Here is a 10,671-nt window from a genome sequence, read left to right on the forward strand (position 1 = left end):
AGCTACAATAATAGCCCCTGCTGAAGAATCTTCTCTCTAAATAGCCAAGTCTAAAGATGAGTGAGACAAGGAATGCTCCACTTTTAACCCCTGATGATCCAGATTTCCTTGAATATTTCCACAATGGTATTTGAGGAACTCTTTACTGTCACCTAATAGAGTTCATCATTCTTTGGCAGTGATCTATCACATCAGACCTAAATTTGCTTCCATGAAATCCACAGAGGACAAAAATTGGAGAGGATAAATGTGGAGGCACGCCTCTCACTTCCTGATGGGAGAGGTGCAATGCATTTTTTGACATGCCCATGGGAGAGTTTGTTCCACTTGCACATTTGTTATGATGGCTTTCTTTTCCCCTTTTTAAAAATCATTGTACCAGGGGGTTGGGTAGGAATGAGTTGGGGAGATTAGATTTATCTATAATTTTAAAATTCTTTCCCATTCTTCTCATTTTCTAATTCAATGGATCATTTCTCAGCTTTGTTACAGATGAGCTTTATTCTTCAGGCAGGGTGATGGATTGGTTGATCTCCAGGGTGACTTTTTGCTTTTGAGATTAGAAATCATAGAATCCCTGTGTGGTAGATGAGATGATGTAAAAACTTTGGAGAGCTTGTTGGTCTCTATACCCATGATTGGACTTTTGATGTTTCCATTAATTTCAGCATTCACAAATACTGCCAGCTTCATTTGGGTGTCTCAGAAGAATGAGCATATCAGTGAGTACTAACCATCTCATGTGGACAATGCTTTTCATTTTGTAGATTCTGTGAAGAAGAATAGTGTTCACAGAGGATGATGGTGAAGTGTTTTGTAGCTAAGAGTGTGGAAGAAACTTTGTGGAAAGGTTCTCTACCCTGTCAGACCTGATGATTGTGAATGCAGACTGATGATCATCTCCCATATGAAGAAGGTATAAGTACTGATATCTTGGAAATCCCACTCCATTTTAGGCAAACTCCTAATTATTTGGACATTTTCTCTGAATGGAACTTAAATCCACTAACAGCTGAATTGAATGTTTTTATTTCTGACTTTGTTCAAGACTTTCCTCTTTCTAGGTCTCCATTTAGGGGAAGGGAATAGCTGACCTCTGAGGTCACTTTCAAAGTCAAGATTGGACAACATAAAGCTAATTCCTATCCTGGATTTTATATTGGATCAGCATCACTAACAAAATCTTTCAGTTAAGTTTCATGATCTCAAGATTTTATGGATCTTTTTTTTAGGTTTTTGCAAGGCAAATGGGGTTAAGTGGCTTGCCCAAGGCCACATAGCTAGGTAATAATTAAGTATCTGAGGCTGGAATTCAACTTAGGTCCTCCTGACTCCAGGGCTGGTGCTCTATCCACTGTGCCACCTAGCCACCCCTATGGATCTTTTTTTAAGCAACACCGTCCAAAGCACAACCTTGTGCCAATTTTCCATTACTTGGCTCTAGAAATAGCACAACAAAGAGAAATCATCTGTCTTGATACTATCCCCTCCATGTGCCTCTACTGTACCAGATACAACATTTTATAAAGGATAAAAGGCTGTATCATGTACAATCGAGACCCTTGGAGAAAGAGCCTTCTCATCAGATAACCAAAACTTCAAGATAATCTGGAAAATGATTCTGTCCTCTCAAACTCCTTGCTATTGTTGGTCCAGATCTTCCTCGAACATTTCCACCAGGGTGTTGGAGAGAATCTCTATTGCTGCCTAGAATAACTTAATATACCTGTGGATATCTCTGAATATGAAGAAATTTTTCTTTATCAAGCCTAAATCTGCCTCCAAGCTTAAATTAAACTGTTCGACATGAAATCCACACAAGTGAAAAGAATTCTAGAGAATAAAGCTTGAGATATACCCCTCATTTACTGATGGAGAGGTTATGGGAGTACCAGGCATAATAAGCTGGGAATTGTTATTGAGAGAATTTGGTCACTGAGAGTATTTGCTTCACTTGCCTTTTATATATTTGTTATGATAGTTTTTTCTTTTTAAAATCAACTTCTATTTTAAAAAATTCTCCTTGTGTGGGGTGGGGTGGGGTGGGGAGGGAGTGTAAGGGAGGAAGATTTGGAGAGAATAAAAGTTAATGCTTTTTAGACTTATTTTCTGGGATTAATTGTAACATCTACCTCAGGGTGGTTGTGTGGATGAAATGAGATAATATTTGTAAAAAATAACATAGCAGGATGCTTGACTTACACTTTGCAAACTCCAATTCTTTATTTCCTTTCCCTCCTTTCTTTCCCCTAATTCAGCTCAATTGATCATTTCTCAGCTAAGCTGTAGATGTGCTTCATTCTTCTGGCAGGGGAATGGATTGGTTGATCTCTAAGGTCTCTTAGATTGGAAATCATAGAACCTTACTGTGTGTTGGATTAGATAAGGTAAAAACTGTGGGAGATATAATAGGCTCGTGCTTGTATGATTGGACTTTTGTTGTTTCCATCAATTTCATGAAGCATTCACCAATACTGCAAGCTAGATTTAACTGGCTCAGAAGAATAAGGATACCAAAGAGAAAAGCAATTATCTTTCAGCCATTCCCCCAGTTTCCTCATATGAACAAAGTTTTTCATTTTAGAAATTCTATACAAAGAGGAGTGTACCCATAGAGGCTATTGGTCAGAACTCTGTAACTATGAAATCATGAAAATAGAGGCACTGTTGGCCACAGATCTCTACCCTATCAATTCCATGATAAGTGTAGACTGATATTCTGTGGGAGGAGAGCCTAAGAACTGCCATCTTGGGAACCCTGTTCTGTCTGAAACCAGCTCTAATTAGGTGGACATTTTCCCTCCATCTTAAATTTTCCTCTAATAAATGTTGAATTGAAAACCTTCCAGGTCACTGTCCATTTCTGAGCCATGTTCTGTATTTTTTTTTCTTCCTTATTTTAGGGGAATAAAATAACTGTCCTCTTGGAGCATTCTTTCAATGTTGAGATTCAACAATGTACAAAGCTAATTCTCATCCTGATTGTGAAATAATTCTCAGAGATCTTTGAGTCTTAACAATCACAAATATTAAGTGTTTTTTTCCAGTAACCCCATCCAATGCCCACCAAACCACTGCTTTGATTTTCAACTCTTGGCTTTTCAGTCGGAGGACAATGAAGCCAAGCATGTCTGCCTGTGATCACAACCTCCATCTGCTTCAGCTGTACAGATGTTACATTTTATAGACTATGATAAAAGTAACATCATGTGCAACAGAGGCATTTGAAGATTAATCTTCCAGTCAAAGAAACAGAATTTCATAGGTGTTTGGGACAAGGAGCTCTACCTGCCCTCTAAAATCTTGGCCCTAAGGGGATCTGATTCATTGACCATATAAATTTGTTATGATAGGTTTTGCTATTATTGGTTTCTTCTTATTGCTCACTGTATGTGCGTATATCTGAATTTGTTGGGACTGGGGAAATATTTGGGAAGTATGAAAGTTGCTGTTTTTATCCAATTGACCATTCATTTCTGAGCTATATATACACTATATTAGATAGTGACCTCTGAGGGTAATCTCATCTCTGAGACTAGACACCTCAGAGCCATAAGAGTATGGTGGATTAGATAAATTGAACTTAGCTGAAGATCATGAATGCCGACTTTCCAAGACTGGAATCCATCAACTTCATGATGCACTCACAATCATGAGAGATGGACCTGTGTGACCCAGAAGTATGAATTACCAAGGAAAGAAGCAATCACCTTTGGACAGTGTTCTTTACTTTGTAAATTCTGTAAGGAGAAAAAAGAGACTGTTGGTCAGGAACTTTTGAAACTAAAGAACCTTGAATATGGAAGTACTGTCAGAAATGAATCATGACTCTATTGATCCTATGAGGATTGGTTCCAGAATCGATGAGAGGAGAAGACGCTAAATAATGCCATCTAAGTAAACCCATTCTGTTTAATGCTACCTCTAATTATGTAGATATTTTCCCTATATCCAACTTAAATGTACCTCTAACCAATAGATGCTGATCTTTCATTTGTGAACTTTGTTCTAGATTTTCTTCCTTCTCCATTATCTTTGAGGGGAATGGGAGAGTTATTATCTAAGGTCATTCTACAGGCTGAAGTTAAAAACAATATAAAACTAACTCCAATCATGGACAGGAGGTTGTTTGAATGATTAGGTGGTTCAGCTTGATAATCAAAGCTTAAGGCTTTTTCTTCTCACCAATGCCATCCAAAGCATACCATAACATTTTCTATTATTTTAAAACTCTATAATAGAGGGATAATAATGAAAAACCATCTACCATGGCATCATGGCTTCCTCGTGCTGCTGTTGTATTGGATACAACATTTTATATATTGGCACTAAAAGTATTATGTATAATAGTTACTCTTGGAGAAGAACCTTCAGCCAGGTAGCCAAGAGTTCAGAGATGGTATGGACAAGGGACTCTCTCCTTTCAAGTCTCTGACAGCTCATTATACTTGTGAATGGCTCTGAATATTAGGAGGGTTTTCTTGATGTCAAGCCTGAACTTCCATGAAATCCACATAGAGGAGAGGGATACCAGAGGATAAAAGATTAATAAGCAAGTCTGTTTTCATGATGTAGAGGTGATAGGTGTACAATGCACAATGAACTCTGCATTTTTGGACATGCCAAAGAGGGGATTTACTTGAGATTTACTTGACAGTTTACATCTGTTATGATACTTTTTCTTTTTTAATAAAGTTAAACTATTCTTTTTATATACTTTATGAAATTAGTTTATAAGATTAATATTTATAAAAAGTGTTTGAGTTGACAATCTAGTTCTCTTTTCTTGCCTCCCTTTCATTGGTTCACTTGAGAGTTTATTCCCCAACTATATTCTCAATGAGAAACATCCTTGAGATAGGGGTATGGATTGATTGATAGGTCTGATGTCTCTGAAATTGGAAATCAGAACTACTACTGTGTGGTGGAATAGATGAGATAATAGCTGTTCGAGATCTTGCAGAAGACGTTGTTTTCCTCTGACTGTATCTTGCTTTACCAACTTCATCCGGCACTCTACAATGTTTCAAGCTATAGTTGGGTGACTCAAATTAAGGAACATATTAGAGAGAAAAAACATTCCTTCAACCATTCCTTCATCTACTATATGTGGATAATGTCCATACAAAGATGAATAGTGTAAGGGGGGCGGGCTGTTGGTCAAGTACGTGGTAGCTAGACCTCCCTGAATACAGAGCCATTGTTGGACATGGTGTACTACTCTATCATACCATTACTATCATTTTCCATTATTGGTTTCTGCAATGGGAGCCCAACAATGAAAAATCATCTGTCCTCCCACAATGCCCTCCAGGTGCCTCAGCTGTATCAGATACAACATTTTATATGTGACCAAAGTTGCACCTTGTACAACTGTAGCTCTTGGAGAAGAGCCTTTCTGCTATATAGCCAGGAGTTCAGTGCTGATTGAGACAAGGAAGCATGCCTTCTCAATTAAAACCCTGATGATTTTTTTTTGCAAGGCAAACAGGGTTAAGTGGCTTGCCCAAGGCCACAGAGCTAGGTAATTATTAAGTGTCTGAGACCGGATTTGAACCCAGGTACTCCTGACTCCAGGGCTGGTGCTTTAACCACTGCGCCACCTAACCGCCCCCCTGATGATTTTTGATCCAGATTTTCCTTGAACATTTCCATGGTGGAGTTGAGGGTATCTCTTTTGGCACCTAATTCACTTCATTGTCCTTATGCTTTGCTCTCGATGTCATTGAAGGTTTTCCTGGCATCAAGTCTAAGTTTGATTAATGACAGAGATGTATGTGAAGAGCATGAAATACAACATGAGTTAGGTATTTTTGAACATAGTCAATGCAGGGAGTTATTTCACTTGACCACACAAATGGTTTTCTTTTTGTTTGGTTGTATAGTGTGTGTTGGGAATGGTTTAGAGAGAGTGAAAATTAACATACTTCTGCATTGAGTCTAATGATGAGGAAGTAGCTTATACCTGGTGATATGGTTGTGAGAATCAAATGAAGTGAATATATAAAAAAATTGGCCTATCACAATGTCTGGGAAAATAGTAAGCAACAATGCTTTTATTTCTTAGCCCTATTGCTTCTTTTCCCTTAGTTCATTTCAGCTGATAATTCACTGCACACGTATGTTCCTCAATGAGAGTCACCTCACATGGACAAATTTCTTCATTTTGTAGATTCTGTACAGAGAAGAAGAGCATCCATGAAGAAAATGCTTTGTAGTTAAACAACCAAGAATACAGAAAGACTTTTGAAGAGCCCCAGATGACCATGGATGGAGATCCTAATTGGTGACTGCCTTTGAGTGGAGGATGTAAGTACTGCCCTCTTCGGAAACCCGTTATGTTTTAGGCTATCTAATTATTTGGATATTTTGCCAGTTTTGCTTCTAACCAATACACAGAATACATGTATTATAGCTTTGCATTGACTATTCATTTCTGATTTGATCAAGACTTTCCTCCTTTTCTTTTTTCGTTTAGGGGCTTCTAAAAAGTGACCTGAGGTATTATCGACAATGTGAAATTTATTTCCATGATAAGGTTGAAAAAGGACAACTCAGAGATCTTTCAGGTTAGTGATCCTAGATTATTATTTATAATTTTCAATCAACTTCATGCAAAGCACACCATTATTATCGTTTTCCATCATTCAATTCTGCATAGGAGCACAACAAGGAAAAATCATCTATCCTTCTACCATGCCCTCCATGTGCCTCAGTTGTACCAGATACAACATTTTATATGTTGTGATAAAAGTTGCATCTTGTACAGCCGTGGCTCTTGGAGAAGAACCTATCTGCCAGATAGCCAGTAGTTGAGTGCTGCTCCGGTCAGGACAAGGAATCCTTCCCTCACTTTGCCTTGATGATTTTTTTTTTTAGGTTTTTGCAAGGCAATGGGGTTAAGTGGCTTGCCCAAGGCCACACAGCTAGGTAATTGTTAAGTGTCTGAGGTCGAATTTGAACTCGGGTATGGTGCTCTATCCACTGCGCCACCTAGCTGCCCCTTGCCTTGATTTTTGTTCAAGATTTTCCTTCAATATTTCTATGGTAGTAATGAAGGGGGATCTCTATTACCACTCAATGAAGCTCATTATACTATTACATTGTTCTGCATGTCAAGATGCTTTTCTTGACATAAAACTTAAATATACTTCCATGAAATACCCAGAGAGGGCAAGATTTCCAGAGGATAAAAGTTGAAGCATGCCCCTCACTTCCTGATGGAGAAGTGATAGATGAAGAATGCACCATGAGTTGTGATGTTTTGGATAAGTCTGGTGAGGGAATTTGCTTCATTGAATTTTGTAAATTTGTTATGACCATTTTGTGTTTAATCATTATTTCTTTTTTCTTTTATCATTTGTTTTCCAGGAGTGGATGTGGTTAAGGGGGAAGGTTTTGAGGGAGGGAAAGTTAATGCTTTTCCACATGCTTCCTGAACTGAGTTTAATTAATAGTAGCATCTACCTTAGAAGTGAGGTTCAAGTGAGGCTTAACAGTTGGAAACCTATAATTGCTTGGTCCCTTCCTATGTTCTGCTTCCTTTGATTCAATTCAAAGGATAGGTTTTTTTCCCCTTAGCAGTCTTCTAGATGAACTCCTTTCTTGAGCCAGGGAGATGGGCTGGTTGATCTCAGAGGTCCCTTTTGGTATCCAATCATAACTACTATTGTGTGGTGGATTAATGATTTACAGATGAGGAAAACCATGTGGGAGATCTTGTAGGTCTATGTTCCCATGACTAGAATTTGTTTCCACCAACTTCACCCAGCCCTCTCTAGTATTACAAGCTACAATGGAGTAGTTCAGAAGAATAAGCATATCAAAGAGAAGAGCCATGATCTTTCAACCATTCCTTCAGCTTCTACATGTGGGTCATCCTTTTATTTCCTAAATTTTGCAAAGCAGCTCCATAGTGTGGAGCAAGGTTGTTCTGTTGGTCAAGAAATTTTGCCAATAAACATCTGTGAATATGAAGGTACTTCTAGACATAGATCACCAACTTGATAATGAAGTCTATGGTGACTATGGATACTGTGAGAAGAAAGACTTAAGTTCTGCCATGTTAGGAAATCCATTGTGTCTGAGGCTAGTTCTAATCATGTGGACATTTTCCCTCTATAACGCAGTCTGCATTATAAACATTCCAAGTAACCATCCATTTCTTTTATTTAAGAAACATTTCATTTATCTCTAATTTTGTAAATTTTCCCCTAATTTTGCTTCCCTCCCCCCACCCCCACAGAAGGAAATTTGCCGGTCTTTACATTGTTTCCATGGTATACATTGATCTAAGTTGAATGTGAGGAGAGAAAACATAGCCTTAAGGAAGAAAAATAAAGTATAAGAGATAGCAAGATTACATAATAAGATAAGTTTTTTTTAAAATTAAAGGTAATAGTCTTTTGGTGACCATCCATTTCTGAATTATATTCCAGACTTTTCCCCCTTCCTTCTTCTATAATCATTGTCCTCTGAGTTCATTCTCCATGCTGAGGTTAAGAAATATTTTTAAAGCTGATTCACAATGGATCTTTCAGCTTGGGATTCCAGGACATTATGACTTTGTTTTTCAACCATCACTATCCAAAGCACACCACTACTACCACTTTCCATTATTTGATTCTGCAGCAGGACAACAATGATAATTCATCTATCTTCCCACCATGCCCTCCAGGTGCCTCAGCTGTACTAGATACAACATTTTATGTGACAAAAGTTGCACCTTGTACAACTGTGGCTCTTGGAGAAGAGCCTTTCTGCTACATAACCAGGAATTCAGTGCTGATTGAGATAAGGAAGCAGCCTTCTCAATCAAGCCTCTGATAATTTCTGGTTCAGATTTTCTTTGAACATTTCCATGTTCCGTGTTGAAGGACATAAATTCTGTCACATGAAGCAGTTCATTGTCCTGATACGGTGCTCTGAATGCCGTGGAAGGTTTTCCTGACTTCAAGTCTAAGTCTAATTAATGACAGAGATGTGATAGACATGAAATACAAAATGAGTTGTGTTTTTGGACATAGGCAGTGCAGGGAGTTGTTTCACTTGCCCCTGCATATTTGTTATATTTTTTGTATGTCAAGAGAGGGTTGGGGTGATGAGGGGGATGATTTAGAGAATCAAAGTTAATTTTTAAAAAATTAATTTTAATTAACTAACTAAAAAAACTGAATTGAATGAAAACCTTCTAAGTGACCATCCATTTCTTTTTTTTTTTAAATTTAAGGCAATGGGGTTAAGTGACTTGCCCAAGGTCACACAGCTAGGCAATTATTAAGTGTCTGAGATGGGATTTGAATTCTGGCACTCCTGACTCCAGGGCCGGTGCTTTATCCACTGTGCCAGCTAACTGCCCTGACCATCCATTTCTAAGGTACGTTTTAGGTTTTCTTCCTCTTCATGACTATCCTCAGGATAGTTCTCTGAGGTCATTCTGCAGTTTGAAATTTGGTAACTAGTTCTTATCCTGAGATTAGGCGGGAAAAGGAAAATTCAGATCTTTCAGTTTGGTGGTCCCAGGCTATGTTGCATTTTTTTAAAATCGAGGTTATCTTCTAAAGCACACCATTGCTATAATTTTCAAGTGGTTGACTTTGCAATAGGAGCCTGACTATACTAACCCATCTATCCTGCCATCTTACCTTCCACCGCTTGCCCCTGTTGTTCAGATGTGACATTTTAGAGATTGTGATAATATTGTCACATCTTTTGCAACAGTGCTTTTTGGACATGAACCTTCCAGTCAGATCTGCAGAATTTCAGAGATGCTTGGGATAAGGAAGGTTACAATTGGGAGGCTCAGATTAATGAACATATCAAAGAAAAAAGCAATGATCTTTAAACTATTTCTATAGCTGCCTCATGTGGACAATGTTCTTCATTTCGTAATTCAGTACAAAGAGGAATGCTATTCATAGAAAGTGTTGGGCCAGAACTTTGCACTGAATAATTGTGACTATTCAAGCACTGTAAGTCAGGAATTATACTAGCAATTCCACGGTGACCATAGATTGATATACTGTGAGAAGAGAGCCTAAGTATTGCCATCTTTTGAAACTCATTCTGTTTGAGGTTTACTCTGATTATGTGGACATTTTCCCTCCATTCACCTTTAATTTTTCTCTAACCAATTCACGATGAATTGATGATCTTCCAAGTGACCATCCATTTCTGAGCCATGTTCTAAATTTTCTTTTAGGTTAATGGAAAGCTCTCCTCTGAGGTTACAGTCCAGGCTGAGATTCAACAACAGAAAGGTAATTCCCATTTTGGGAGAGAGATTAAGGACAACTCTCAAAAAATCTTTCAGTGTGGTGATCACAGCATATTATAGTTTTGTTTTTCAACTAAGGATACGCAAAGGAAACTATTACTACCATTTTACCTTATTTGCCTCTGTAGCAGATACATAACAAGATGTGAGGTTGAATAAGAACACTCAATTATCTTTCCGTTTGGTGATTCTAGAAAACATAAATATATATATATATATAGATATCGATATATACCTATATATTATACATATGCATATTAAGCAATGCCATCCAAAGCATACCACTGTGTTTTCACATTTCAAATGGTTGACTTCTGAAGGAGTATGACTAAGTCAGTCCATCTATTCTGCCATTATTTCCTCCATTTGCCCCTGTTGTACAGATGTTACATTTT

The 10,671-nt window shown here is 37.9% G+C and overlaps 1 long non-coding RNA gene across 1 annotated transcript; it reads left to right on the forward strand.

Moving 5' to 3' along the window:
• Positions 1-678: 678 nt before the first annotated feature.
• Positions 679-10,259, forward strand: LOC141502121 (uncharacterized). Its single transcript, XR_012472413.1, has 5 exons — positions 679-916; positions 6,173-6,309; positions 6,479-6,569; positions 9,230-9,376; positions 10,202-10,259. It is a non-coding gene; the product is annotated as an uncharacterized LOC141502121 (long non-coding RNA).
• The last annotated feature ends 412 nt before the right edge of the window (positions 10,260-10,671 follow it).

Source organism: Macrotis lagotis, chromosome X (assembly GCF_037893015.1).
Source record: "Macrotis lagotis isolate mMagLag1 chromosome X, bilby.v1.9.chrom.fasta, whole genome shotgun sequence".
NCBI classification, from domain to species: Eukaryota; Metazoa; Chordata; class Mammalia; order Peramelemorphia; family Peramelidae; genus Macrotis; species Macrotis lagotis.